The sequence below is a fragment of the Eptatretus burgeri genome, chromosome 4 (genome assembly GCF_056783735.1).
Source record: "Eptatretus burgeri isolate ZD-2024b chromosome 4, Ebu_testis_v1, whole genome shotgun sequence".
Lineage (NCBI taxonomy): Eukaryota > Metazoa > Chordata > Myxini > Myxiniformes > Myxinidae > Eptatretus > Eptatretus burgeri.
This window is the reverse complement of record NC_140964.1, coordinates 54,881,256-54,887,618: the sequence shown is the minus strand read 5'-3', so window position 1 is coordinate 54,887,618 and position 6,363 is coordinate 54,881,256. Positions and strand designations below refer to the sequence as shown.

Genomic DNA, 6,363 nt, shown 5'->3' with positions numbered 1-6,363 from the left:
CTATAATATCTTGCATATCTCAGCAACTGTGAATATGTTGTTCTTATTGTCCTTGGGAATTGTATGATATCACAAACTGGCAATTGTACTTGGTTAGTGCAACTTCAAATGCACAGGTATCCTGCCTGTTTGTTTACACAAAAATGACATGCGATTTGATCATGTTTTTGTGTGCTTTGACAATGTTTGCAACGTCACCACTGCAGAGTAGATGCTTTGTAATAAGTTTGCATAAACGTATGCAAAAACGATCAGTTTAGTGTTAATGCAAGATGTTCCAGGATATATGTAATGCATTTACTTTAATTCCTGTTGAAGGCTCATGCCCTCGAGGTCTTCATTGGATTACTTCTGCTATATTGGTGCACAAGCATGGTTTAGCACACACACACACACACACACACACACACACACACACACACACACACACACACACACACACACACACACACACACACACACACACACACACACACACACACACACACACACACACACACACACACACAATCAGAGGGGGACATTGCACCTTTGTTTCCACTTAGGAATCCATCACACAATCAAACTGATGAGGAACAGATTACTTAGCTATTCTTTTACGACTAGCAACGACATGAGCAATTGAAAAATAATGAGTTAAAAGCCTAAAAACGATTGGTGAAAAGTTTAATAATGTTAACTTGTTAGGTGTGCCTGTTTGATTATTTTGCCTGTTAACCCAATGTTAAAATCTCATTGTGTATGTTTGGTGAAATCTCTCATGTCTTGAGGTCCCGAGCTCCAAAATAAGGCCGACACATCGTGGAAAATATAAAATTAATGTTTCATGCAGAACAGGTGCAGTACACATTGCACGTTTGTTTTTTGAATTTTAACATCGAATATATCGAGTATGGTGGGGCAAGATGCCTACACATGGCTCGTGTATTCCTCTAAGGTCATTTTGTTCAGTGTACTGAACATTTCCTGTTTTAAATTGCTCGCTATACGATCAGCCGGAGAGCCCCTTGGTGCGGATGTTCACAATACTGTACTAAACATATAACCAGCACCGATTTGAGTGTGGTAGGGGGAGGCATCTTGCCCTCCCCTCCCCACCATAGACATCTTTCCCCACCTCTTTGGCAATTTTGAAATTTTTGGGGGGAAGGAGCATATACATGTTAATTTTTTTATTTTGTTATAGTCATCTCAGCATCATGGAGGAGCTGGTACATAAATCACATTCAGGACAAAGACAATGATAGACTTTAATGTGACATACAAAGACATTGGTAGACAATGGAAAAATATCTCGTGAATGGGATTGTGAAGCTAAGTTCCCCACATCATGAGACAGCGGCTCAGATGGGAACCTAACACAAACCCAAAATGTGTCTCTCAAACTGCCATGTCTAACACCACAGGACAGGCACATCAACAATGGACATGAGTTATGAAATGTATAAAAGATGTAAATTAATTTCAGTCTTATTTTAATTATATTATCTGATGTGCCTGCAGGTGGAGGCAACCTGCAGAAGATAAAGTTGTAAGTGGGTGTTCATCTATATGGAATACGTGCTCAAAGGTGTCCTTACTGGGAGACAACGATCAGAGATCACAGCGGTATGCATAAAGAGATGTCTCAAAGCCCCTACTTTAGGCACAGCTAGAAGCAAATAGCCTGGGGAGCCCAGGATTGATTCAGCTGTTGCTAGACCTTTGTTTGAAAATTGCTTTCCAAATGAAGCAATGGCGCTTGGCCCGCTTTGCCAGCCGCCACATTGGGGATCGATAGGCCCCATCTCCAGCGGGCGATGTCAAGAGAGACCCCGAGTGCTGAGATGATACATAATCCACGCTCGGCAAATCACAGCACCCGGAGCATTATGAAAAGGGCCTATTTCTGGTTTGGTCATGACTTTTGCATACATGGGCACCGCGGGAAAGATGGCCCATTTTCATGAAGTATCGCCGGAATGGCATTCAACATGATTATATGAGCACAATTGTTTGACAATCATCCATCATTTTCAAAGCTGATAAGACCCAAAGATATTTTGTTGTTTTGCTACGATTAATGATCGCTATTATTGGTGCCCAGCATTTTAATTTTGCTGGTGCAAGTTCATTTATACATGGTGTGGCAAAAAGATGGACACATTTGAAATATCAATATCGTTTTATTGTAGAAGTCATTTATTCAATTGTATGAACATTTGTAAGGTAAAGATATTGGATTTATTTCAGAATACACTGGGTTTTGAAAATGATGTCAGTTAAACGCCACCCCCTCCCATGTGTGGAAACACATTCCACTGTTCTGGTTTCCAAACCCCTCAAAACCCTAATAAGAAAGTCTATCGGAATTGCATGAATTTCACTCAGCCATGTTTACTTTTAGTTCAATGAGTGTGTGTGACCTGTTCCTGTGCACTCTATCTTTTAAATATCCCTACAATAAATAATTTGGAGGGCTAGAGATCTGGAGGCCATTTCACATCTCCAAAACTGGAGATCACCTTTCCAGAAAAATGCTCTCGGTGTGGCTCTCTTCGTCTTGTTTCACGAAACCTTGCCACACATATGTTTATTACTTTTCTGGATGGTGCGTCACAAACCTGGAATGTATTCTGAATTCTCTTTGTGCCGAAATCGTAGAATACACATGGAAGAAACACTACTCAACCATAAATGTATGTTAGTTAACATGTCCAATTCGCCAAATTAATTGTTTTTTTAATCTCCAGTTCGTCTGATGCATTCTAAGAAGAAACAAAACCCCCAAAACAAGAATTTCTTTCAATTGTCATGGAGTTATTCCATTCTGAAATATGTCCCATCTTTTTTTGCCACAACCTGTAGTAGAGCCTTGCACTATTTAATATTGTAATGAAATGCACCTGAATACACAAGTAGTTCGAGCCACATTTGCGTCGAATATTCCTGATGATTCGTGCGACATTCTCGACGCTGCGACAATTCTCGAGTGCAGATATTAAAAAAGATGGTGAAGAACATGTCGATAGTATAACATTTAGAATAAAATTGACTCGGTGTTGTGAGACAATTTGTCCCGTTAATTGTCTTTCCGTAAAGGCGATGATGTGTTCCGAAGCGACAGCGGAAAATCTTCAATTAGAGATTCCTGCAGTGCTCTGCTCATCACATGTGACACCTTAACTGTTTATGTGCTTGTCATTAATTATCTCATTCGGGATTTGTCATTGGATGCGTCTCCTGTCAACTCATTTATCTCTCCTTATTTATTTTTAATCTCGGCCATCCTTTTCCTTGCATTCCTTGTAGTTGTGGAATGCCAACAACCACGAGGACTTTATGGCAATGAGATGAGGGTGACCACAACCTTATTGATTTAATGTATTTTTATCACCATGATGAGGAATATAATTTCATCATTTGTCTTGTTTCGTACAGTCAGAATTCTGTGACGTTAATTTATTCTTAACTGCAGTGTTGACTTTTTAAAATGAAAAAGCGGGATAGATTTGTGTTGTGTGCACTCACCTTTAAGGTTGTCGAGCTTGAGTTTGAAGCTTGAACCAGCTTTAAATTGTTATCCTGGTGTTTTGCATGCACATCGAGGCATCAATGTGTCATGCCCAGTGGATGGACGTTAAGCCGGACAACCTGTCTGCCAGCTCTGGTCATTAGTAGATGTTAAAGATCCCTTGGTATGTTCTGCAAACAGTGGATGAGTTATTGTGGGCAACCTGAACAACTTGTAAAAATTCCTGCCACCTTCCATCGACTGTCAAGTCTGGCCAGCTGGCTCGTGAAAGACTTGGGCGAAAAACTTTCCGCGGCCGACTACACAGCAATGTGGGAACTAATTTGAGCTGTGAATCGAGTAATAGCAGTAATAGTTGCAGCTTATGGTTTTGCCGTTGTTTAATGTTTTTCTGTTCCTTTTCTTTTTACAATCGAAACGCTCACGAAGGAACATGTACAAACATTTTAGATTATCGATTGAGAGATTCCAAAAACCAACAGCAACCTTGACAATAACACAAATTTTCACATAAAAATTGCAGGCTTGTTTACCTGCAACATGTTATGATGATGGAATTGATGGAGATGCATGTCAAGCTGTGATGGAGGATAACGAAGGAGAGAAATATCCACCGGGCATTTCCACGAACAGTCTGTGCCACACTTGCTCCCTGCCCATTGACCCACATTTGTCTAAGAGCTTGCTGTACTTTCCAGCACATCCCATTATTATAATCTGTAGTTTGCATGGAACCTTCAAAAACAAATTGATCCATCTGGTTATTAGACAGGAAGTGCTGAGCTATATAACACAATTATATTAATCAAATGCAGGAGAATCTCGTTAAAAGGAATGATCTTTCAGAGGAATTTCACTGAAAAAAACCCCCCAAAAAACCTTCTTTATTTCCTTATTATTTTATTTCTTAATTAATATTTTATTTTACTTGTTTGCTACTTTAACCTAACTAAATTATTATAGTTATATTCCGAAGAGGGGGGGGGGGTCAAAAATATTTCCTCCAAACCATTAAAGTCCCGTGCTAGCAAAACTCAGCACAGATGTTAAATAAAGAATGAGACTTGCTACTGAAGGCTAGTGTCGATCCGCATTAACAGACAGGTAGAACAATGGATGGAATGAACAGAACATTGATCAAGGTACGCTAACTGTCATGGGAAGGAAGAAGTTGGTGTTTCTCGCGTAAACCTCTTTTTCGGGGTAAATTTGCTTTTCCTTCAATGAAGGATTAAAGCCTGAAATATCAGCTTCTCTTTGCTTCTTTACGGTTGCTTGCATACTTCAACATCCTGTTTATTCCATCCACTGTTCAGCACAGATATTTGTACTTTTTGTCCCCGACCCCTCCGATCAGGTTGGGGATGGGGACATTAAAATGAGCTCCATCCGACCGACACCTGACTGACTACCCGATCGACCAACTGACCATCCGTCCGTCCATGTACATTTGTGTACGTGACATTTCAACAACCGTTGAACATTGAGCTTTCATTTTGCAGATATGTATTCCTCATTATATTATCTCAACCTGATGACATCACGGCTGTGATCAGCCAAATTCTGTTGCCATGGCAACCATCTTGGTATCTTGGTTCGTGCACGTGATATTTCCAAAACCGTTCAAGATTTAGCTTTTATACCACACAGATCTATTCCTCACACCACCCAAAAGGTGAGGGATCTAGAGTATCAACACCTTGTTGTGGTTGTTTCCAGCCAGTCACACATTTTTCCCAGATGTGAGCGAGTTTTCTGTTGCCTTTGACATACAAGTCATAGTCATACTTCAAGATCTGAAACATTTTGAAAATGTGAAAAAAAAAAACTTTCTCACCCAACTGTGAACAAAATAGTCTCGATGAAAGATTTGTCAAAGCATTTTGACATGTGTTCATTGAACTATTCCTTGAGTAAAAACACCTACCAAGTTTTCAGTGCTATGAACACACCACTTGGAAATATGTTTCTTACTGGGTTTATTGAAAAACATTTTTTTTGAAATGTTTTATGCAACATCGAGGCTCATGGAAGAGTGAGATCACACGGGATTAAAAAAAAAAAATCAGGGCAGCCACAATTGGACACTATAAGCGAGACTGTAATGAACAAACAGGAAAAGAAGAGAGAGGACAGGAATGAAACACACGAACCTGCAAATAATTCAGGTTGCTTTAGGTAGGGTTAATGGGGGTGGAAGGTAACAAGGACATTGCAGAATATAGGGATCGCCGATGACGTGAGGTGGTGCTGCACAGCCTGTTTTGAAGCTCTTGAGGAAAGAGTGAGATCAAACGGCATCAAGAAGGTGGTTCTACAAATTGGACAACATGGAGGGGAGGTGTGTGGTATGCCTGTATTTGGTGAGTTTTAGCATGAGGGGGTTAATGGAAGAAGGCATGCAACCTGCAGTTACTGATAAACATTAGAGGGCTGAGCGAGTGTCTCCTGTCAACTCTTTATCTCTCTTTATTTCTTTTTAATCTTAGCCATTCTTTTCCTTGCATTCCTTATAGTTATGGAATACCAACAATCACAAGCACTTCATGGCAATGAGATGAGGGAAACCACAACCTTTTTGATTTGATGTATTTTTATCACCATTATGAGGAATATCATTTCATCATTTGTCTTGTTTCGTACATTCAGAATTCTGCTATGTTGTTGACAAATCTGTTGAGGGCTTTGAATGATCAGAAGAGCTATGATGTGGGCTGTTTAGTGTTCTCGCTGATAGCCAAGTTCCCAATGTAATGATGCAATGTAATAGCTGGAAGTTGGTCAAGACAGTTCACATTATAAAATATTTGGTTTGGTTTTGACATTGCAGTTGCGACAATATGTTGCAA

General features: G+C 39.9%; 1 long non-coding RNA gene across 3 annotated transcripts in view; it reads left to right on the top strand.

Annotated features, from left to right (window-relative positions):
* The window catches only part of LOC147028087 (uncharacterized), a 183,062-nt gene that overhangs the window by 8,532 nt on the left and 168,167 nt on the right, over window positions 1–6,363 (top strand). For all 3 annotated transcript variants that reach the window (XR_015057416.1, XR_015057415.1, XR_015057414.1), the window contains exon 2: window positions 1,504–1,608. This is a non-coding gene — a long non-coding RNA (uncharacterized LOC147028087). The remainder of the gene's footprint in view (window positions 1–1,503; window positions 1,609–6,363) is intronic.